The sequence below is a fragment of the Amblyomma americanum genome, chromosome 6 (genome assembly GCF_052857255.1).
Source record: "Amblyomma americanum isolate KBUSLIRL-KWMA chromosome 6, ASM5285725v1, whole genome shotgun sequence".
In the NCBI taxonomy this organism is placed as follows: Eukaryota; Metazoa; Arthropoda; class Arachnida; order Ixodida; family Ixodidae; genus Amblyomma; species Amblyomma americanum.
Genome location: NC_135502.1, coordinates 57,654,853 through 57,679,409, shown reverse-complemented (window position 1 = coordinate 57,679,409; position 24,557 = coordinate 57,654,853). Strand labels below are relative to the sequence as shown.

Here is a 24,557-nt window from a genome sequence, read left to right as displayed (position 1 = left end):
GGCGGAAAGCACGGCACACGCGGGGCCCACATTGCGACCGGCGGATTTAGCCTCATTGCGCTCATTGAGAACCGCTCGGCCGCCGGCCTTGGACTCGTTGCTGTCTGGCGAGGCAGCGGCGCGTTCGCTGACTCGCCCCGGTCGCTCGGTGGTTTATACGCGGCGACGGCAGGCGCAGATACGCGCACATGTGTGTGTATATGTGCGCGCGCTGCACTACTTCCCGCCGACCGTCACTGCAGCGCGATCCCGGGATTCTTTTTCTGTCGCGCGGAGCATATATTTTATAGCACTATCCGCAGCCTGCCGTTTCCGTTGTTTAAGGCAACACTGTTACCGAGAAGAAGTGCTTAGGTGCGCGCAGGTAAACGGCCCCGTGCGCCCGCCGTGTATGACGTCACGGAGATATTTCGTGACCAGTGCCGTCCAGTCACTGCACGGAGTCCTCGTTTGGTGGGGAGAGCGTCGTCGGCGTTTTCAGCTGCTTTGAATAGGGCCGGACCCGCCGCGGTGGCTCAGTGGTTAGGGCGCTCGACTGCTGGTCCGGAGTTCCCGGGTTCGAACCAGACCGCGGCGGCTGCGTTTTTATGGAGGCGTAACGCTAAGGCGCCCGTGTGCTGTGCGATGTCGGTGCACGTTAAAGATCCCCAGGTGGTCGAAATTATTCCGGAGCCCTCCACTACGGCACCTCTTCTCCCTTTCTTCTTTCACTCCCTCCTTTATCCCTTCCCTTACGGCGCGGTTCAGGTGTCCAACGATATATGAGACAGATACTGCGTCTTTTCCTTTCCCCAAAACCCAATTATTATTATTATTATTATTATTATTATTATTATTATTATTATTATTATTATTATTATTATTATTATTATTATTATTATTATTATTATTATTATTATTATTATTAGGGCCGGCTTTGGCGTTGTCGAGGCGCTATGAAGAGTAGCAACGTGCGCCGCGCCTCACTCCAGCTATGCTGCGATACCGCTTTATCTGTGCGCGTGCCCCTGTGAGACCTCGAGATGCTTTTTTCAAGTTTTTTGTTCTTTTATTGGAACTTTTATCTTTCCTCCCTGCCTGTAGATGTACACCAACATGCCGAGCTTACGCTGCTAGCTGGAGTCAGTTTTCTCTAAAGCCTATAATGTCATATCGGCGAATTTAAGTGTACAAGAAAAAAGACAGGTGAGGAGCACCTGTGCAGCCTGATAATCAGGGGAAAAAATAGAAAAAACATGGCGCCATCCTAATACCAGAGCAACTTGTGCGCCATGAATTATTCGCATGATTACGACCAGGAAACAATAGCTTGGCAGGTGGTGTTCTTTACTACTACACACTGTCCGGTGTGCGGTGCCCAAAAATGAGCATGATCGTGATAATCTATATTCGATTAACACCTCTAATTGGTAATATTGCTTCCTCGCCTAATTTTTTTCACCTCTGGATTCCGCTCTGCTGACTTCTTCCGATATCCCTGATCGTAGAATGCCTGGAAATGGCCTTGCGAAGATCCATTTTCAAGCAGCTTGCGTGTCATGATCGAAAAATTGATTTGCTGATGAGAATGCGACGTATGTGTTGTGTCAACAAATTAATCCTCTGCAACATCAGCAACGTGACTTTATAGTATGCACGGATTCTACACAGCAGTCAAATGTCTGTATCGTCTCTGTCAGCCAAAAGAGCTACAACTGGGGCTAGTAGGAAATGCATCCTTCAAGGTATTGATGAGCGCTACCAAAATACGGAAAGGGACGAACACACAAGACAAGCGCTCTATAACAACTGTTTATTCTCTGAAGAAGCATGACTATATACACATATTAACGCCAAATCATACACAGAAGAGCGAAGAGCACACGACGCTGACAAGAGCGATATGAAGGAAAAAATATATAATAATAAAAATATATAATAAAAAGATCAACACGTGCCTTTACAACAGCCGAAGAATACTATTCCTGAGGTCGTTTAATTTAGTACTGCCTAGCATCACCGAAGGGGAGCTGACGCATTGGTTATCTGGAGCAACATGCATAGCGAAAGCTGCGATCATTTCGCGTTGCCGCCTGTTTCTGGCCCGACCTTGGTGTTTTTTTTTTTTTTTGCATTGGGGTGAATTTGCAGTGTGCGCAATGTGGTGCCAGATTCCCGGATTTTGCTACTTGTTCGCATAATCTTTCGTGCTCTCTGAGCCTCTTGTTCAGGCATCTACCCGTTTGCTCCACGTAGGTTCGTTCACAGCTAAGTGGAGTGCTGTAAATGACGTTTTCTTCACATTCTTGTCCTGTGTGCGCTTGAAAGCGCTTGTCCTGTGTGTTCGTCCCTTTCCGTATTTTGGTAGCGCTCACCAATACCTTCAAGGTCTCTGTCAGCGCTGATCCGTATTTTTCGAACCAGGTTACTGGAATTCACAGTGTTAACTCACTTTTTACACTCCTTTCATTTTCCGTCTTGCAAATTTTAAATCACATACGCCTCTATTTCCAGGCCCATGCACCCGCTTTCTCGCCACAGCATCTTGTGTCCTCCGTATGACGTGTGTCTCAAAAACTTATTCTTCCGTTTCTGAGAAGCCGTTTCCGATAAGTCCAACGCAGCTCGTTGCAGACTAGAAAAGGAGGTACAATAATAAAAAAAAAAGAAAGGCAGGGCCCCCCTCTGGAGGGTTTTTCCCAGGCTGGCGTCATCGTCGTCGGCGGCGGATGATTCTGCGCCCGCACTGGTCTGCATCTTTCGGCGCTCTTGTTATTGGCACTCATCTTCCCGCCTCGCTTTATACGGCCCTGTTTCCATAGGGACGGTCGCCTGAGCGCTCGAGAGCGTTAATTCCTCCCGATAGCTCTCGCCGCACAATGCCACAAGCCTCGAGGCTTGTTTTTCGCGGGCCGCGGGCCTGAATTTTTGATTGCTTTTTTTTTAATCTCTCAGCCTTCTCCTTTATGTCGCTTCAGTGTTCCAGCACAGATTGTATAGATTTTATTTTTTTTTCGTTAAAGAAAGGAAGGAAAAACGTAAGATTTCTTATCTGGGGAAATTCTTCCAGGCTGTCCGTTTCTTTCTTTCACTTTTTCTTTCTTGCTGTCGTTTTCTTTTTCCTATCCTGCCTGCGCGCTCTGTCCATGCATTGGCGGCAGCCGTTGCGCCAGCGAGAGCAGCCTAAAAGGGTCGCGTTTCCTGCGGCCCCCAGTCGCAGCCCTCTGCGTAAAGTGATAGGGCATGGAGGCCCAGTTATCTTCTTGGAACACACTGCGCCCGTCCTACCATGTCCCGTCTCCGACACCCCCCTCCCCCCCCACCACCCCCACTCGCCCGTCGTCTTCGCTCTCCATTTCCACTTTTATTTTACTTTTCCCTTTCTTTCACGCCCCCCCCCCCCCCCCTCTGTCTCTCAATCGCGAGCTAGTATATGCGTGTTTCTTTTTATTTGCTCCTTCTTTCCTCTTTCCTTCTCCAGCGTTTGAGCTACTGGCCCCCTTCGTTCAATCAGTGCCATTCCCGCGCCGCGTATACAGTCCGTGCTCGCGTTCTCATGTTTGTGCTTTTTTAACTGCCAGTACAGTGCTCAATGTTCGTGCTTCCACAAAAACTTTGCCCTCTCTGGGACCCTTCATTTCTTTCCTTCATTCTCTCCCGCTTTCTGTGTTTCTTGCTCTTCTTCTGTTCCCTCTCTCTCTCTCTCTTTCTAACATCGCCACGTTCAGTGTTTTTAGTTTTATATCTCGAAGCAGCAGGCGGCTCACTATCCGGTGGAAGCAGGAACCTCGGAGCGTGGGTGCGTGCGCTGAGCGGAAGTTGGCCTAGAAAAAGTCAACGTTCTGCGAGCAAATAAGTATACTATTGTACGGAGGCGAAGACTGGCGGATGTATTCGCTTTGGCGATTGAATTACGGTACATGCTAATTAAGTGCATACGCGGTAATCGCACTAAAACATAGGCGTGCAATGGTGCCAAGTTAGTACTTGATGACAGTTCAGCAACGAATGAGACGCGAACCAGAAAATTGAGGTGGGAGCCTAAAAACACCAACATATTAGCTCCTGTAATGGAAATACAAGTGAGTTTGATTAACACTTCTTAAGGAGAGTATTCGCGCCTTCGAAACTAAAATAACCTGATCTAGTATTGAGATTCCCCTGGCTAAAATATTGTTATTTTGATGGTCGGGGCTGAACTCTCTTGTTCGCATTTGGTTTCTTGCTGATAGTGCATATAGCGTGTCTAAAGCAATCAACCTGAAAGACCTTTCTTTCCGCAGAGCTAATAAGACACGCACGACAGTTGGGATCCTAAGTGCTTGCTCGCACTGAGCATATGCCGTTAACTGTTCGTGTGGAAAGAAAAATTTCGCCTTAGTTGAATGTCAGTGATCACACCATGGTACGCACACTAGGGGACAAAAGTATCTGGACCACGCGTTCCTCAAACGAAGCCGGTAGCTCTGCTATTAGCCGGAGGCTGGAGGCAACACTTGTGGAGGTGAAAACAAAAAAAAATTTGTTCTTTCATCTCTGCGACTGTGAACACCAGCTGCCGTCTAATAGCAGAGCTCTCGGCTTCGTTTGAGGAACACGTAGTCCAGAGACTCTTGTTCCCGACTGTACCTGTCAGCGATTGCCACTTTCCGGTGTGACCGTAGGGAAAAGAATAGTCATGGCAGCGCAGGCAACAACACGCTGTGAAAATATCTGCTGTGTTTCAGTGCCGAAAGTTTCGCACCGCCGTCCTCAGCGCACAGCGAAATGTGTAGACGTCACTCTGGAAGGTCTCATCTCTTCCGCCGAAATGGTGCGCACAGCCTCAATTAAAACGATTTGCTCGATCGAATTCATTATCGCATTCCTTGATTAGCATCGTATAGACCCACCGCGGTGGCTCAGTGGTTAGGGCGCTCGGCTGCTGACCCGGAGTTCCCGGGTTCGAACCCGACCACGGCGGCTGCGTTTTTATGGAGGCAAAACGCTAAGGCGCCCATGTACTGTGCGATGTCAGTGCACGTTAAAGATCCCCAGGTGGTCGAAATTATTCCGGAGCCCTCCACTACGGCACCTCTTCCTTCCTTTCTTCTTTATCTCCCTCCTTTATCCCTTCCCTTACGGCGCGGCTCAGGTGTCCAACGTTATATGAGACAGATATTGTGCCATTTCCTTTCTCCAAAAACCAATTATTATTATTAGCATCGTATAGCTCAGAAACAAGGCGCCCACACATTTTGAACACAACTCCAAATGTATGTTAAACCTTTCTTCCACCAGCGCCGGTGGAAGAAAGGTTAAAAGTGTAAAGGTTACATCGTGTAACCTTTAAATTATAGGTATACTTCAATGTGAAAATGTGCACCTTTACAAAGGTTACCCAAAGGTTATCGTGTTTAGAGTGCAGCTGCTATGCTTGCCTCAAGCTCGATGTGCGCAGAGTAGAAACCGCGCATTCGCCCGGAAAGGTGAATGGGAAGATTTAAGATCAGAAAGGGAAAATACGTGGTTAATTATCAGCGCGAAAGTGCGATATATGGCCCCTCTGCGAAAGTGTCGAGGAGACCTCGCTTAAAGTTTTTTTTTTTCCGCTTTCAATGTTCTTTGTGTGTTTCGTTTACGACTGAACTGATCCGTTCCTATTTCATTTGTATTCAATGTGACAGGCGGCGCTGCGATTGCGCGGCACATCCTGTCAAACATACGCATGTTTTGCCACTTTTCAAGAATGGCGTCGTTGCTGACGAACTCCAGTCTAAAGCATCTGTTCTAACGAGCTGGCGGTAAAATACGCATGCTCACTAGTGCGTTTTCTTTCTCTAAAACCGCGGCAGCTGGAGTCGACGAATCTGGGGCCGAATACTCAAAGTTACTTTAGCGTGTAAAAACGTGACAGAGTGAGGTAGCGTGACCTAAAGTCGCATGCAACTCTAGAACAATCGACTTTTCCCCGTCGAAGGACCCCCTTTCAGCCAATGGCGTCGGCCGGTTCTCGGGACTCTGCTAACGTGGCAATGCAGGGACTGGCATATCAAACGGAAAATAGCCCCTATCTCTATGGTCGTAAATCGTCCCCTCCGTACATTGTCCCGTTGGCAGGGGGATGAAATCGGCCGACGCCATTGGCTGGAAGGGGGGTCCTTAGACGGGGAAAGCCGCTTCTTTCTTGAGTTGTATCCGACTATATACGAGGACAAACAAACGCTACCGACCGGACGGACTGTCTGTGTATGACCAAGAAATCCAACTCCGTCTTTTGGTGTACAGGGGCGGTTCGTGATTGGCTCGATCTCCGTGCAAAAACCTCTTTCGCCGGTCCATAGAACACCTGCAGGGAATGTAGGGATTGTCTATTGGAATTATTGACAGGGATTACCAGCGACCGCGGCAGTTATGCTAGTCCGGTGTTCAAGAGCCAAACAAGGCGTTTATTAATCAGGAACCTATGTGTGAAGTGCCGACACCTCTGAGAATCCGGGCCCGTATTTTGTTGTTGCCCAATGTGATTTACTCAAGGATTCACGTTTTACTAACATGCGCTACTGTATATCGCGGTCCGTTAGCGTTCTTTGGACAGCGATTTCGTTTTCGGACGGGGAAATCGCTGAGATGTAGCATAAATGGCAAAAACATGACACTGTTCAGCCGGAACATGGTCCTCGTTCGCGATAGGGACCAGCTAAGCGCTGTGCTTGCCCGTCAACATTTACTTAAAGCACCGAACGTCGTGAACTGCAGTCCAGGGAAATTTCCTTAGTTGAGCGAATGAAACTAAATGAAACCTTTTCAAACAGGATAACGGAATTATCTCAGAACCCTCAAGGAGTGCCCAAGTTCATTCGAAACCTGTCACACAGAGGTGCACGCACACGCAATAAAGAAGGTACGCGAACTGCCGTGTTCTGTAACGCCTCAAACAGTAAAATTAAGCAACGAACAGTCTCGAATGTATGTGGTGCCTACAAACCGCCTTTACAGGTTGCACAACGCGCAGAAATTTATACGATAGCGTGAATTTTTTGCACTGCTCCGCGAACATCTCACGCAGCTTGCGGCATATACGGAGCAAGCTGAACTCTGCACATGCGGACTTTTGTTCGTGAGCATCGAGTCACAACCACGTGTGGAGCCGAAACGCAGAGCGACGCGATGCGTCACCACTTCCGGCTGACAGAAATTGCCGGCTGCCTTTCGCGACGCTCTTGCGAAGTGAGAGTTACGTAGCAGGTTGGAGGCAAAGGTGTCAAGTTCTCTAACGAATAACAAATTAACCTGGTACAGTTAAGGCGCACCTTAATGTTTCATTCTTAGTCAAGGCGCTTAGTCAAGTCGTCCTTATGCGATTGAAACCTGTTGACAGTCACTATATTTCTCTATTTATAAAAATAGGGCATTATTAAATTGAACTGAAGCAGCCTGCTCGCGCAGTGTGGTCTTTCTGTTCAGCTGGCATCTCATCCGGGTTAACACACTGAGTAACCTGTTCGCTTGCTTCGGTAATAATCCTGTGGCTTCGAAACAGGGAAGAACAATATATATAATACACCGATTGTGATAACCCTGAATGTTGAGCAGCCTATATACTTACTTGTGTATAGCTACGCTGTCTGTGAACCGTTCAACAGGCTTGAATAAGTTGTGCACATATGGCAGCAGAAGCCTGCTGCACGCCTAGCTTGATGTCACTAAGCATAGTTGTCTGATCGACACGGGTTGAGGTGACGTACCTCGATGAGCAGACGTAGTGCATTCAAGACGTGAAGACAAGCCGCAACTATTGTAGATGATATCAAGCATGGTTTCTCTTTGGCGTAATGTATGCGAAGCTTGCAACAAGACTACGCGGCCCTGAGTTTGTGACGAACACATGCCGTCGTACCTAGCTGTGAGCTGCTCCAGACGTAGGATAACGCTGTTGTTTACGCAAACCACGCTGTTGGTAGATGACACCGGAACGCAAACGCCTTGGCATCAGCACAGGGGCGCAGGAAATCCGTCCTCTGAACCGCCTACCAGAAAAGCAACACGCCCAACGGCGTCCTCTTAGGTTCCGACCGCCCCGGCGCTCTCAGGCTGCTCGGTGTAGCCCCGAATGCATGGCATCGACGGTGGCGATACTTAGTAGCGCAGCGAGTCCAATCGAAAGGCTCATAATTACTGGCCCCTACATTGCAGCGCCGGAGATCTCGCGCAATCTCGTCGTCCCGGGCGCGTATGCGACGCACGCCGTATACACGTCCGTAACGGGCGCTCATCAGGCGCGCTATAGGGGGCGCCTCTCTACACATAACAAACGGCAACACATCTGCCAAGTTCCGAAACGAGTTTGCTAAATGACGCGGCTAACTCGGTGGCGGCCGATGTGCCCGCACAGACGACGGTGTCGAGCGCGAGCGCCCACTATCGGGAAAGCCCGGGCCCGAATCGGCCGTGCCGCCGTGCACTCATTCAAGCCTCGTTACCAATGTGCCGACGGTCGCGCTCGGCGAGAGGGCGACGCCATTAGGCCTAAGCAGCAGCAGCGGTCCTCCTCGCCGCCAGACATCCCTTTTCTGCCGAGAGAAGGGGGGAGGGGGGGGGGGGGGGGGCTAATTCGATCAGGGCCGTCCGTCTTGATAGCGGCCACTCGTAAACTGTTGGCAGGGCGCTAGCTAGCTAGCTAGCTGGCCCGCCGCTCAGCCGGCCAGCAAGCCGTGCACTTCGGTGCCGGTGGGCTCCTAACGGTCGCCGCCGGACGTCTGCTGCCTCCTAAAGCAGCGCTCCGCGAGCCGCTCTTATTCTCCTTAGGAGCCCGTGTTGCCCTATTGGCCGGGCCGTCGTGGATAAGTGGCTTGTAGCTCGCCCTCTTTCCCCATCTCTCTTTCCTTTCCTCCCCCTTTTTTGCTCGGCTGGGTTTCGCTCCCGGATATAGGCGTGTGCGTCTGTCTGTTGTGGGGATTCGGGAACGGATCGGTCCTTGTATAAGCACTGGTTCTTGCGCGTTTCGGCGCTATAAAGAGCCCATGTACGCGTTCGTGAGCGCTTTCCGGGCGCCTTTCAGAAGCATCTCGCCGCGATGCCGGCGAGAGCAGGAGGCTGCAGCGCCGCCGTAGTACGCGCCGGGGAGAAAGAATTGCGTCGAACGCAGGCAGGCAATGACTGCACCGCAGGGGTCGGGCTCGCCCTGGAACTCCGCTGGGCTTCTAATATGAATACCGTTTTAACTGCTACTCCCTTCTAACGACTGACTCTAACGTACAACTGGTATTTGGAAGATATGGCTCCCTTAGTGGCCTGATAAGAGCAATGTGAGGCGACTGACGACCGTGCAATCATTGGGGACGCTGCGTACTCCTCGTTACCCCCCCCCCCCCCCCCCCCCCATGTCTATGCGACTTCCGTAGCTAATAAAGGACTTTCAGCTCAACTCAGTACATAATGAAAGGTAAAAGTCCACACCATATGTTTATCTCCTTTCCTTTCTTCTTTTAGTTTTCTTTTTTTTAAGGTACCCGCCTTTTGTTCTATTTTTTCGGGAAACGCTTTTTTTTCTCTAAAGATATCAATTTGGGTTAGCTCCCATGGCGATATTCAGAAAAGCGTAGTTCGAACACTTCCACCAAAAAAGAAACACCGGGGTTTGAGGCCCTGTGTAAATTGGAGCTATAGGCGAGATGCAGCCCCACACTCTAGATTTCAAAGCTCCGGTGAAATGCTGTTAGTCAGTCCTTTGGGCCCCACTTAATGCAGCTTAAGGCAGTTGCTTTAAGTTGATGTGTGTGTGCCGTTTGGGGCTTTCCATCAATCTTGTGCGCGTACAGCCTCAGGCAACCTGAGACGCCAGTTAACACTATGGCGTGGCTACTTTACCACTCTCCGTTTATCTAATGATGTGCTGCAGCACGCACAACCAAATGTTTTTTTTTTCTTTTTACTGGAAGGGGAACACCTGTCCTTCAAAATTTAAGCCTTTGTCCGAGTGCATATTCTGGAATCCATGCTGGCCATGCCACTTGCTCGACACGCAAGATGCTCTGGGATGCAGTTCTGACTTACGACTGCGGTCGTCTTCTGTCGATCAGAAGAGCGGCATTTCTGCCTCTCAAGAGCTGTGAGGCGGCGTGGCGCAGTTTTCACGCCAGAAAACCACTATACGTCATCTCTGGGGCGCTGAAGAGAATGAAATAACCGACCTCATCAAAGGCTAGCACAGCACTGAAGTATGTCTGCTATATCACCGCAAAAAATGGCATTGATTGCTTTTTTGCTTTTTTAAAGCATGGCTTGCGCCACATCGAAACTTAAACATAACCCTCGCTTATTCAATGTTCAAACCGTCTTCGAGAAGCACATCTTTTTGCTAGGCGATCAGGGCATTGCTTGTTTTCGAGGTGTGCTTTTCTGAAGCGCTTCTAGGCAACTTTGCGAAACCTGAAAGCCAATCACGTTGTGTTATTCTGATTTTAGCCCCAAAATTTGCACTTCAACGGCCTTATTTGCCTGCGAAAAAAAAAGAACAAATTGTACGTCGCTCTTGCTTGCTGCATTGGACAGGATTGTAAAGTACATGCATGGTAATGCCTAGGGCACCGACAGAGCCCAACCGTCGCATACCGGGGCTCCAAAAGGGCTCATACGTATACTCTGATTAAAACCGTTTAGGCCAAATTTTTTTTCGATGCAGACGCAACACAGCCACCCGTCGAGGGTGCGCCGTGGAAGGATGGCTCTTGACCGTGCATAATTCGCAACATATTTCTGCACGGTGAGAGACTTATGGCCTGCATAAGGTGGGAATCTGCGTCTTCAAGCCTCGTTTCAGGGCCTCGACTCAGGTGCTCACTTATGTGCGCTGTAAAACTAAATGTTTTCCTTTCCGGGAAGTTAATGATGTAATTAGTAATGCCCTTAATAATTAATAGCGTGGGTATGGGGTTTAACATCCCAAAGCGACTCAGTCTATGAATGATGCCGTAGTGGAGGGCTGCGGATAATTTGGACCACCTAGGTTTCTTCAGCGTGCATGCTGGCATCGCGCAGCACACAGGCGTGTTCAGAGCTTTGCCTCCATCGAAACGCGACCGCCGCGGCAGGGTTCGAACCCGCGTCTTTCGGGTCAGCAGCCGAGCACCATAGCCACTGAGCCACCGCAGCGGCGAAATGATATTTTCGTTCTGACAGCGCCCCTCTAGAAGCCTGGGTGAACGGTTCACCGCTATCGTACGCAGTGCAAAGATTAGTTGCTCCTAAAGTCGTTCACGTTCGCAAGCCTGTGCATCAACGGAAGTCGTAAGGCCAAACTAACTGTTGCAAAGTGTCCGTGCGACAGTCCGCAGTATGTACTTTTTTTGTTGTTACTGAAAGAAGAAGCTCCACACAGACGGACACAAGAAAGAGACTTGTCCGTGTCTCCTGTGTTGGTCCGTGTGGCGCTTCTTCTTTCCGCAATAAAAAATGCACCAACTAGCCCAGCAAAAATTTCTTGACTGTCAATCCGCAGCATGCTATATAAGTTTAAGTCGATCCGCGTTGTGTAGTAGATCTGATGTCTCTGAACCGCGACGGAAGGCGGCGTTCCAATTTCGCTTTGCAGTTCCTAAGAAAGTGGCGCCAGTACCGCGCATTTTCAAGTGTCTTCGTCAACGCAGTCGTGGTTGAAATAATAATCCAGGACTACCGCACCAATTTGCGGAAGCAGGCAGGCATATATGCGATATCGATAAATCGATGCAGTGACCGAAAAGCCCGCGCTACTAGCTTCGAAAGCCGCTGTCAAGGATTTTTTTTTTCTTTCAGATCATGCTCGGGCGCCGTTGACTGGTTTACGTCCGCGTGAAATGTACGCAGCATTAACGTGAAAAACGAACCAAGCAGCGAAGCAGAGCTCAAGGAGACAGCTAGCGCCCAAACGCTCGTCGCGGTAATAGCGTCGCAGAGAGCCTGCGGCGAACTGTCCACCACCACCACTGTCCGCACTGGCGCTCCTAACTGTGCCAGCGCATGCGCGGAATAAATTAATGGACGCTCTTCTCTGTGAGCTCGCGCGCGCGGGCGCGGAAACTTCGGGCAGTGACCAGAACGAGCTGGACGGGCGGGGGGGTGGGGTGGGGGGGGAGTAGAGCGATGCTCTCTCCGCTCATTAGATAACCTCCGGGCGCGGAAAGCCCGTTTAGGTCACGTACTGCGCGTGAACGTGTAATTCCTTCCCTGGCGCTCGCGCCAGAGCGATGGAGAGATTTCTCGACTCCAGTTGACCCCTGTCGGCCCGACCGGACACCGGCGACCCGTAGTAATACCGCACGGCGGTGAGCCGAGGCCGCAGTCCCTCCACACACGTTGGTGGGTGCCCTGCGCAAAAATCTACGCCAACGCAAAAACGAAAGAAAAGAAGAAAAAAAACGAGTCGGGTAACCGCAGCAACCCTGTTGGCGCGTGGTGATGGATGAGAGGAAATTGCAGACCATCCCGAAAGGGGAAAAGTGGGGGAAGAAGGCATGAACGAAGCTGAAAGCGGCCGGCGGTCAGAGGTGACTTGACTTGCTGCCATTCCTGCCCTTGCTGTCTTCGGGCTTTTCAGCTAGAGACCTTTCGCCACCTCTCCCGCAACACTTTTCTTCCCTTCCCTTCCCTACCCCCATTCCCAACGCTGTCGTCACTTCCGCCACTTCTGACTTCCGGTGTGTCGGCACGCCGCCGCGCTCGAGAGGGGCTTCCTCGAGCCAAGCCAAGCCAAGCCAGCGCGGCCGCTTTCACGCTGCCTGCGGTACGCTGTTTGCTTTGGACTCCTCTCCACCGGCGCCGCAGCACGAGTGATGGTCCGAGAGCTGTCGCGAGCTTCCCTTAGTGCAGTTCCGATCCCCCCCCCTTTTTTTTTTCTCTTCCTCTTTTCCTCTCGCTTTCTTTGACATGCTCTGTCAGGCTGCGGCGCTTTCTTTATTAAAGAACGTGTGTGTTCAAGCTTTGTATACCGTGCATAGTGAAGGGGCGAAGCAGATGTAAAGAGAAGGCGTCAAGAAACTCTCGCTCGCTGCCTTCTATCCTAGATGCGCGCCTTTTATTATAATGTAAATTCACTTCTTTCCCCGCGCGAGTCCCTTTTTTGTACCTCCAACAACGTCATCCGGCTTTCTCAACTTGTCTGCACATTTCGGAATGGTCCCCACCCACTCCCTACTCTCCCTACTTCCCTTTTTGGTTAAGGTTTTGATTGGTCGTCGTTGTTTCCACTCAGCAAACTTTCTCGCTGAGCATATGAACGCTTTCGGAAGTTGCCCAAGTACGCTGGTGTCTAGAAAAGATATAGCCCCGTATGAAAGAAAAAAAAAAGAGAGAGAAAATGAGACATTCAAGCTTGAACGAAGAGAAAATCTTGGACAGCTTCAAGCAGCTGGGAAGTACCTTATAATGGAAAAATAAGAGGCTCGCCCTTGTATAACTTGCGCCGAAACTGGACAAACTTCGCCATCAGTCCCTATATCCAGTGCCTATACGCTGCTGAAGCTATAGGTTGCTTCTGCTGTATAGTCAGCAATACTCCCAACTGTACAGTAAATGGCGTCCAGAAGTCTTTAATCCTAGATGCACGCACTGCAATAGCATTACAGATCTAGTCCACATGGTGTGAACCTTCCCTTTCTCTAACGACCCGAATAGAAATGTACAATCCTGGGAGACTTTATTGCTCAACCACGAAGCAGAAGAACAACACAAAGTCATCGGTCTCTCCCTGACCGCCGCCGAGTTCCAAGGGATTCCGGCAGACGGTTAGGGGAATTAATGGTGGTTTATGCTACAGCCTTCTCCCCGCGTCATTTCTGACAGGTGCAAATTAAAGTTATTTTCTGTCTCTCTCTCAGCATACGTCTTTTACATCGCCAGAAAACGATGCTCTTGTAAAAAAAAAGGAAAAGAGAAAAGACTGGTCGAAGTTTTCTAATTCGCCCAACGCCAAAAATGACCAGTTGAATCCAAACCTCCTGGTGCCTTGAAATAATAAACAGCCGCGGTCATACAAAAAAAAGCTATTTGCCACTTTGTACTTACCGCGCAGTGCTCATTCCGTTCTCATATGTATGTACATGTCGAAGCAGTGCAGAAAGCCATGCATAATTGGCATGTAGTCAAGACTTAATCGCGAAGCGTGAGTCCGCACCCGGCATTTTCTTCCTTCCGGAGTAGTATCTCTCAGGCGCATGATTCCGTAATGCATTCTGGAGTCCATTGCCGAAGTATAATGAGCTTTCCTTTTCAGTGAGAACTCAGTGTTTTCTTTCATATGATCGTACCGCGTTAACGAACAAAGCTTTGACGCGGGACACGGCCACTCGTTGCTCTCGAAGTTCACGAAACATCGCTCGAAAACAGAAACCAAGCTTACCGCCATTTTTTTTTCTTTCTCCTGGTGTGGCGCAGAGAAAAGAAGCCGTATAAGCGATACTCGTAAACAGCAACACAGAGCGGACGCCATAGCCTGGCGCCAGCTTCAGACGCACACTTTCCCCAAATCTCTACCACAAACACCTCTCCTTCCACCAACAATATCCTGGATGCTGCCCCGCATACAGCAGCCTTACACCCACACTCGTCTACTCACTATGGGAATGCCCCGACCACGGTGTATTCTTGCACCGTGGCCCCGACCTACCGGGTACCAACCATACATCCTACGATTTTCTTTCTATACAATACCATTACAAGCCCCATCGTAGAAAAGTGGCGGCGTCGTCTCTCATAAAAATGGCTATTTGTTCGAGGAGGCGTGGCGTCACAATTACGTCATCAGACCACGTGGCGAGACGGTGCGACGTCACAACGGAGTCGCCAGACCGTGTTACAAATAGAAGTGACGTCACAATGACGTCATCAGACGGGAAATTACGTCAGAGGACCGGGAGAAACGTCACATCCGGTAAAGGATTCAACACCTTCAAATGCTATCGCGTTGCCAACCCATAATGTAATTATGTGTCCGTGAGTTTTCAGCTTACGCCCGTGTAGCGGACCATTCGCCTCCTTTCCACACCCGACAGCCGTACATTGCGTAATCCGTTAGTGCGTCCTCCTGACGTAAGGCGCGAAACGAGAGCACCACGTGTTTGTTCCTTGATGTCTCCACGGTTGCAAATTAGAATCCCACTAAGCGCTTCTCTCAAACCGTGACCAAAGTGGTTAGTCGCGCGGGTTTTCTATTCCTTTCTTTTTTCCTTGTTTTAGTGGACGCCGCACTCTCAGCTCAGACGTTTTCTGGCAACTCGCCCGCACCATAATGCGCCCGCGACTGCCTCTCGAGACAACGCCTCTCTTGGGCCTCGACAATGTGGAGCATTAGGGACCGCAGCGTTCCAAGTCTGCGTCTTTAGCGGAGTGGCGAATTCTCGGAACCAATGTGACGCGGAACAACTTCTGCTGAGGGCAACGCATTTAATGTGTACCTCTCCGCTGAGCATATGACAACTGGAACATTATTAATTTCTTCGCACAAAAAGTGCTGCCTGTTGCTTTACTGACGTCCTCATCTGATGGCTGGAAAACGGGAACTTTAGAGAAGCAACATATTTACGAGCAGCCGTAAATAATGTCACAGGCGTAATGCTATGCATATCAGCACACAAATGTGCACCAGGGACTAGCACGAACTTGTGTGTTGATGTGATGTGTAATCCCAGGATTGCCCGCAGATTATACAAGCTCACACAATTCAATCATTAATCACTCCCGCGTCCGGGCGCTTGCTCGGTCCCACTCACCCATCCACTAATCTTGTTTCACTCGCTCGCTGCCTCGCTGGTGCGATGGAATATATATATATATATATATATATATATATATATATATATATATATATATATATATATATATATATATATATATATATATATATATATATATATATATATAAAAGAGCGAATTATTTGAAGAGGAGGGAAAAAAGATGCACTCTCTGACGCTTATCATTTCACTTCATCCTCAGCACTGGGTTGCCTACATCCTGGGAGCAGCTTGCCGCAATGTCATAACCCCTTCGGCGGCCGCACCTCGGTTCCAACGCGAGCAAACAGACCAGCGCACACTTCATTGCTCTATAACCAGGACCAGTGGACTTGCCGGGGCCGGGAGGCGAGAGCGCGCCGAGGCGAGGCGAAGCTCAGTGCGCAGCTCCTTGCCTCATCCCATCATGCGCGAGTCGGCAGCCGCTGCACATTTTACTGCGCTAAGCTCGAGCCATAAAGTGGCGCTGCTGGGCTTCACTGCCGACCGTTCCCCTGGCCGTCTGGGAGCCGCCGCGGCGCCTCATTTGCATAACGTTCGTTCGCTGCGCTCCCCTCCACCTCGTTCGGCGTGGATGCCTCGAAGTTTCGCCCTTTCGAGCATTGCACTCTTTCTTGCATAGACCTACCTAATGCGTGCCTTCTCCAGGACGCTCCGTTCCTTCTCCCGACTTCTTAATCACTCCGGAGGAGAGAAGAGGCTCTTCGAAAACAACGCGTGCGATGGATGAGTGGCAGCGGCTTCTGCGTGTAAAGGGCACGCGGGCTGCTTTTACGAGGCCCGTGCGTTCGACCTGCTCGCGGATGGGCGTTACGTGGTTCGCTCAGCATCAGTCTTTCATCCTCAAAGCGCCTATCGTTCATTTCCGAGCTGCGCTGTCAAAGCTCGCAGCTCCAGTGCAAGGGCTTCTATAGTGTATTGCTTATAGCACTTATAGTCAGAACGTAGCGTCTACGCATTCCCTAGCGTGACGTCCCGGAGTAGACCAAGCCGTTTATGTCCATCGGACGTGCTTCATTGCCTTGAATTACAATCGGCAGTGCTAAGAATTCTTCGCAAAGTGTGGCATCCGCATAATGGCCCGAAAAAAGAACGTTAATGTGCAGCCTTTTTTATTCGTGAGGAAAGAGCGCATTGCCGCAACAGGGCTGTACCTAAGAAGTAGTAATCGAGATACGCAGTGTACCTTTGCGTGTTCGCGCCATTGCCTGCAAAGGAAAGAGAATCGAAGCAGCGTTGCTCGCGACCACACCTCATAAGCTCACGTCATTCCTGAAAAAAAAAATGAACGCAAGAGATACTTGCCACCACTTCTCAGCTCTCAAATGTCACTCTATATATAACAATGTCGTAGGCGAACGCAAAAAGAAAGTAATAGGTTAAATGATAAGCAGCGGCTTGGGATTATGGTCCTCTTCATGCCACTGCTTCCCGCTTTGCAGCCACATCCCCCTTTTCCTTTTGTTTCATAATTCACCGCTCTATCCTCTCTGCCTCGCCCCATTCCTCACTGCCACTTTCGTCAATTTTTCGATCTCCCCCGCTACCCGCCCCTCTCCCGCTTCTCGGGAATTAGGGTGGCCCGCGCTAGCCTTCCCAGCACTTGCCTTTATTCCCGTGTCTCTCTGTTCTTTCATTTTCTCCCTCCTTTTCCCTTCAGCCATCTTCTTACTTCCTGTCCTTCAGCAGCTTCGAAGCCAATTCGCATGTCGTCATTGGCCAAGTGAGAAACAGTCGTAAAAGCGTGAATAAAGAGAAAGGCTGCGCCGCACCCGCCAAGATATCCGCGGGGAAAAAAAAGACAACAGTAGCTAGCGGCGAGAGGAAGAGAACCTAAAAGCGAGGACGGGAAGAAAATAAACCAGAAGGGAACCGCTAGAAGCCTTCTTCCCCTCATCGAGCCCTTTATCTCCAACCTCTGCCATTTCTCCACTTTGGAGGCCCATTTTTATCGTCCGCTGCTCGACGAAACAAGGAGGCGTAAAGGAAGCCACCAGACGGGGCAAAAAGAAATCGTCAAAACGAAGGGAAGCGTTGAGGAAAACAAAAGAGTGGATCGGCAGACCAACCATGGTGAGGAATGAAGGGGGAGGGATGCGGGGAACTTGGGGAGTGGTGGGCGGGAGGGAGGGAGCTGCACAGGAAAAGGCTAGCTGGCTCCCCCCCCCCCCCCCCCCCATAAAAGGAGGCGCGAGCTCGGGGCCATACGAGCCAGGGCAGCAGCCGGGCTATGACTTCGGCTCGCGAGCGCGAAGACGACGTCAGGCCGGGCAGGGGGGAGACGGTGGGGAATAGGAAAATGAGGGGGGAGGGTGACGGGAGCGCCTTTCCCGCCCGCCTGTCCTTTTAGTGGGAGAAGCGCGCTCGCGCGCGGCGCTAATCAAATAATTTGTTCGGGTATATATAGACGCGCAGCAGCACTTCTTTCCTCTCGCGCCTTTCGCGCCCGCCCGTCCTCCCGAGGTTTCGTCACCGCGCCTGTGCTCCCTACTAAGAGGGAACATAGGGAAAGGAGGCGGGAAAAACGGTAGTGCGGCGGCAGGCCGTAGCTTCTAATGGGTGAAGTCCCTCCTTTTGTTTCCCTCGCCTTCCTTTCACCGTTTCCCTCTTTTTATTTGCATTCTTTTCGCGCGCAGAGGGGGAGAGCTTCCGGCCTTTTAAGAACTGCCGTGGAAGCGCGAGGGGAAGGGACTACTGAAGTAGAGGAAATGGTAGTGGGGGAAGGGAGGGTGAGAATGCGACAAATCTGCTAGAAAGATAAAAGACGTCGTTGAATGAAGGATGCACGCACCGAAGGCGAGAGCCACAAAGCGGCGAAACGATCAATAAGGAGGCGCCATCTCTCGGTCGTTAATCGTACTGCGGCGTAAATATTGGATCGCTGCGCAGACCACCACCGCGCGCACAGCGCAATCGAGCATGAGCCGTTAGAGACGGCAGCCCCACTCGTTGGGGCCCCAACGGGCCGGATAGGCGGACAGGGAGTGGAAAGGAGGCGGAAAAGCTGGGTCGTTTCGGTTCCATCGATGCACTTGGTGCGTTTTACTTGGGTGCGGCGAGTCACTTGTGTCCTTGCGTTTTTTTTTTTTGTGCTTTCGCGCTGTCCTCGTAATGCTAAAGCTTGCGAAAGCGCTTGCTCAGCACGGATCTCGACTAACGAGCATATGAGTGTATACGTCGAGATTCCAAGGATGTCCTAATGTGCAAGTCATCTCGAAATGCAGCACATCTCTCTGCGAGCTATAGCCATATTCTCTCACGTGTGAGGCCGATGCCTTCGCGTTACGTTTGAAGCGTTAAATTCTAGCTAGCCTCATACGATTCTTCTAACCCGTTACGCAAAATGATCACTCTACGCATTTCTGTTCAGTTGAACTGCTTTCCGCCCAGCGCTGTAACTATTCTTGACTTTATTGTGCTTTGGTGTTTTTTGTCTGACTTGCTCCCATTGTTGGTTCTCAGCCTGATGATTAAGTTGCGTGCCATTCACAATTATCCCGTACCTCTGCGAAGCTCTTGCTATTCAGGGTCGATGAAACGAAATGAAATAATGCGCTGCAGGGTGCAAATAACACCGGCAGGTTTCTGCGCACAGCGTTTTCTAACTGCGTATACTTGATAGTTTCTCGTCAAAACGCGATACTCCAAGGAAAACTCCACAAAACTGAGAGCGTTGCACACATTTTGAATTACGGGCTTGTGCTGTCGTAGTTTACGGAGCTTGTCTTCACCGTTGTTTCCGTGTCCTGTGATGTCATCGCTTATTTTCCGAGTGCACGCACTCTTTGGCGCATTATCTAAACCAAGCATTAAACAAAACTGCCAAGCGCTACATTTTAAGAATGGGACGCAACAGAAGCAGAACAGCGGTCCCTATAGAAATGCGTGGTTGTAAAGTGTAGATCAAAATACAGAAGGAGAGCCAAAGGCCCAAAATCGTTATCAGTAGCAAACGCGGTGCAATTCTGGAACAGATATTGGAGAGTTTGAGCACCGTCGTACCGTAAACACGTTAACTGTATGCGATAAGAGACCGTACAGCAAATGTGGCCAGGCAAGCCTGGCAGCGGTAGCAACGGCGAGGTGTTACCATATTTGCCGTTTGGCTGTCCGGCTGTGCTAAAACTCTCTATTATATTTGCTTAACGGTGAAAAAACGTAGTCTCCCGCAAGACAACGCATATTGTATCCAATGGACGCGTACCGTCAGCTTGAGCTGCACCGTGCGCCATATTGTGACACGGAGCGCCACTGTCACTCACTGCTGTCTTTCGCCACTCTGTTTCTTTTTGCAGCTGCCCGGCGTGGAAGGCGTCGGAAACGTGGAAGCTGCAGCGCTGATCCTGCTGCGTTTAGCGTTCACGGATGAAGATATTTCCGCCAACAGATGGCGTCCTAGGAGTACTGCGCCTTGCTCAGGTTTCGAGGTAGTTTTCGGACTATTATGATACAGCCTTTTCACCGCGCAACAGCCGGCAAAGAAGTCGCCCGTAAACTTCATAAAATAACGGCAAAAACCAAACATCTCATTTTAACAGCATATGTGACAGCCTAAAAGACGCTCAGCGCGAAAAACGAAGACCTAGGCAGGGAAGAACATGCTCTGACTCGCAACTGAACTTCATTTAAATTGACGGTGAATATATACGCCTTCCGAGTCACTAATGCGACGCAAAGAAAAAGTAACTACTCCTAATTAGTAGAATTGGAACAAGAACGTGAAAGACCCAATAGTCAATTCCGTAGAATAACACGCCATGGTGCGTGTCGTGATGCTTCCTGCTTGACGTCCCTATGTTCTGCTGGTTCCCTATTAATAGCGCTTGAGGTTTTTACAACGCACTTTGTGCATCGTGTACTGAAAGCTGCAACGTGTTTCTTTGCCGAGTAACAGACGCCGCATGTTGTCAACCAGGACAGCGCGCAGAATTGTCAGTGCGCGTACAACATTTCACTAATGAACAACACTTTGTACCCGCACATAACATGCTGGCTTATTCTTAAACAGTCGTAATCATTGTTGTCATTCATTAATTAGCGTATAGACGTACTGAGCGCGTACTTCTAAAGTGAAAAGGACAGTATTTACCTTGAGGAAGTTTTGTTAGGCGTGCGAAAGTACCTAAATGCGAGATCGTAGATAAACTGGAGCACGGACCCACCAATGCTATTTTCAGTAGTCAAAGCCTGAAATATTGTACGCTCACAAATTGAGATGAACAATAACGGCACTTAATATTCAGGCAATTGGGTCCTTGGCGGAACATATTCTTTACAGGTACGCCATTGGAGTCTAATGCATCGACAGGAGCGTTTGGGAATGATAATGCTTAGATAGCTACTTTTCCTGCGGCGAAAGTTGTAAACTATATAGCTTAAGCAAAGCAATAACTCGAGCTTGTCTGCAATTATGTGATTGTCATCGGAAGGTTGACATTTAAGCAGCCCGCGCAATCACGTGCAGTCGAGAGGAAAAGTTTACGGGACGTGTGCGCTCGGGAAGAAATTTATTGCATCGCCACCTCGCGACCTAGTCGCCTGGTACGGATACGAGCGAATGGATCATAATCGTTCCGTCATACCTGTAGGCATTTCAGGCGATTGGCTTGCGTGGCTGCACCTGATTAATTTTTTTTCCCGTAGGCCCGCATCTTACAAACTTTAGCTGTCAACTGTGCCTGCCATCAGCACGACGTATTCGCTACTCTGTTGACAGCGCCAAACCTTCGAGGTTAGCACTTCGCTTTCGCAGCGCGAACACAGCGTCATTTCGGTCACACATTGCAAACCCAGCAAACACAACAAATTCAATTTTATTTTTCATCGGCAGCTGACAGTTGCAATGTGGACAAGTCTGGACTGTCCCGTAAGCTCCTTTCGTTGCTGCATAGATTCAAAAGGGAGGATTGTTGGGCCGGTTGGTTCATGATTCAAGACAGAAAACGGCGCGAAAAACGGGACAAAATAGAGAGAAGCAACACACACAGCACCGAACTTACAACTGAGTGTATTTCATGCGAAAACGCAATAAATGCAGGAAGTACACATGAAAACTAAAAGAACGCCATGATACAAGATTGATACTATTGCAGGTCAATATCTATAAAGGCTATCTCTTTTCTCGACAAGCGAAGAGACGGCACGCTCAAGCACTTGTCACCTCTCGTGTGGATGACGAAAGCTTCGTACAGTTCTCGTTTTTTTTTTGCTTGCGTACGTGGGCAACACTTTGCTTTTGTTGAAATGGGGAGTGCATTTGCATGTCGTCACATGCTTGGCGAGTGTGATCCCTCTGCCTACTCTGACATCATTAGCGTGCTCTCTTATTCTGTCATTTAAGCAGCGGCCAGTCTGGCCAACATAAGTGGCACCGCATGACAGAGGGATGTCGTAGATCACCTTGCTTTGGCAGTCAACATATTGCGTCACGTGCTTAGTGCTGCAGGATTCTCGCTTTTTCTCTGCCCCGTTTTCTCTGCCCCGTGTTTTCGGCCCCCAACAAATTGCGCAGGTTGTGCAGGAAAGTAAACGGGGCAGAGAAAAAGCGAGAATCCTGCAGCACTAAGCCCGTGACGCAATATGTTGACTGCCAAAGCAAGGTGATCTACGAAATCCCTCGGTCATGCGGTGCCACTTATGTTGGCCAGACTGGCCGCTGCTTAAATGACAGATTAAGAGAGCACGCCAATGAAGTCAGCGTAGGCAGAGGGATGACACTCGCCAAGCATGTGACAACATGCAAATGCACTCCCCAGTTCAACAAAAGCAAAGTGTTGCGCACGCACGCAAGCCAACCAAAACGAGAACTGTACGAAGCTTTCGTCATCCACACGAGAGGTGACAAGTGCTTGAACGTGCTGTCTCTTCGCTTATCGAGAAAAGAGATAGCCTTTTTAGATATTGACCTGCAATAGCATCAATCTTATATCATGATGTTCTTTTAGTTTTTATGTGTACTTCCTGTATTTATTGCTCTTTCGCATGAAATACACTCAGTTGTAAGTTCGGTGCTGTGTGTGTTGCTTCTCTCTATTTTGTCCCGTTTTTCGCGCCGTTTTCAGTCTTGCATGGATTCGTAACAGGCTGGGAGGGGTTGAAAACAAATCCCTGCGACTGGACAACTGCAGCAGTTCGAAACTACACTGCAGCACATAGTAATAATAAAAACGTTCAGTATAGATAGACGTCGCGAGGCAAAGTAACCACAACCTCGCATGCGCCGTGTGGCGAGCTCGATTTGGTCGCGAAAGCAAAAGCGCATGCCTCAAACAGAAAGAAAAGGAAAGAACCCACGGACATGCTCCGATAGAGCAACGGCCGACTTTGCTCTTCTGAACAATTACACTTTAGAAAGAGAAGCGACTCCATGCCCTGCTCTTCGCGCGCGCTTTCGCAAGTCGGCCTACACACGAACAAAAAGGTGAAATAAATGAATAGGCCCTCAAAATGCGATTAAGCGAGAAACCCGAACGTTCTGCAAGAATGACGCACACAAAAAAGAAAGAAAGGATTCTAAGCTGCGTAGGCGGGCGACCAGTGGCCAAGCGGAGCCCGTTAGAAAGCCGGTCTGCTCTCGCCGCTCGAAAGAGAAGCAGCCGACCACGAGGAAAGAACCGCCCCCTGCCTCGCTTCAAAATATACTGCGCTGCTGTTCGTTCGCCGCGACGTTAAGCTTATTGCCTCGGCGGACACAGCCGAAAGGATAATCCTGTCCAGACTTCCTTCCTGGCTCGGCGTAGATTAAATAAGGGATTTACAGAACGGCGCACGCGGGGATACAAACATCCAAAACCACGGCGGCGGAGGCGGCCCTACGCCGCCCGCTCGAATCGCATGTCCCGGAACATTGCCGTGATAGGCGTATACGAAACGTATGAGAATAGCAAGGACAGCAGGAAGATACTGACATGTCCCGGGCGTTCTCATCTTCCTAACTCGCTTACTTGCTTCCTCTCTCTCTCTCTGTCTCTTTGTTTTCTTCCAGGCAGCGTTTGCGATTCGCTTGTCTTGTCCCATGCTCTTTCTTCCCGGCTGGCAGGCACACGCCAGTATCGTTCATTACATTTTAACGCGGGCGATCGGTTCGCTATAGCGAGGCCGCGCGGCCGGCCGGACCCCCGCTACGGTTTCGCGGGGCGTATGACGCTTTAACGACAAGGCGGCCATCGGTCGGCTTTCACTGGAGTCGCCGTGCGGTCCCGGAGCTTTCCGCGCTGGAGTGACCGCGCGGGCGGCAGCGCCGGTACAGGACTCCCGGCCGGGCCGGCCGAGTTCCCCGCTGGCTGGCCGTTAGCAATAAGGAAAGAAAATGAAAGAAGGAGCAACTGCGGTCGCGCTGCAGCACCAGCAGCGGCAGCGGCACAAAGCGATGGAACATCTCACGCTTACAACGGCGGCCACGCCGGCGTGATTTCCACGAAACCCCCTCCCCACCTCTTCGATCGATTTGACTCCGTACACAGAGGCGGCTGTTTTCTGACCGTTCATCCTGTGCAGTTCTTTCAATCGCCGTCTGCTGCTGCCGCTGCGGCTTGGCGTGGTGTGTTTGCGCTTGCTTTCCCCTCGCCTCTTGCGCCCTCTCTGCCTAGCGTTGCGTCGAATGCCTGCGCCTTCGGCTATGTGTGTGTGTGTGTGCGCGTATCCTATGTGTGCGCTTTTGTGCGGGAGCGTACTTTTTTTTCGTTTTTCTCTTCATCTTTTCTTCGTTCTTTCATCTCTCTCTAGACGGCGTGCGTTTTTTTTTCTCTCTCTCTCTCTAGCGCGCGCGGAAAATTTCGACCCTTTATATATATCGAAAAGTGAGTTCTGCTCTGATTTCCTTTTACCACGCC

General features: G+C 50.1%; 1 long non-coding RNA gene across 1 annotated transcript in view; it reads left to right on the top strand.

The window, feature by feature from the left end:
* The window catches only part of LOC144094729 (uncharacterized), a 32,434-nt gene that overhangs the window by 1,754 nt on the left and 6,123 nt on the right, over window positions 1-24,557 (top strand). The window contains exon 2 of the long non-coding RNA XR_013306553.1: window positions 20,022-20,153. This is a non-coding gene — a long non-coding RNA (uncharacterized LOC144094729). The remainder of the gene's footprint in view (window positions 1-20,021; window positions 20,154-24,557) is intronic.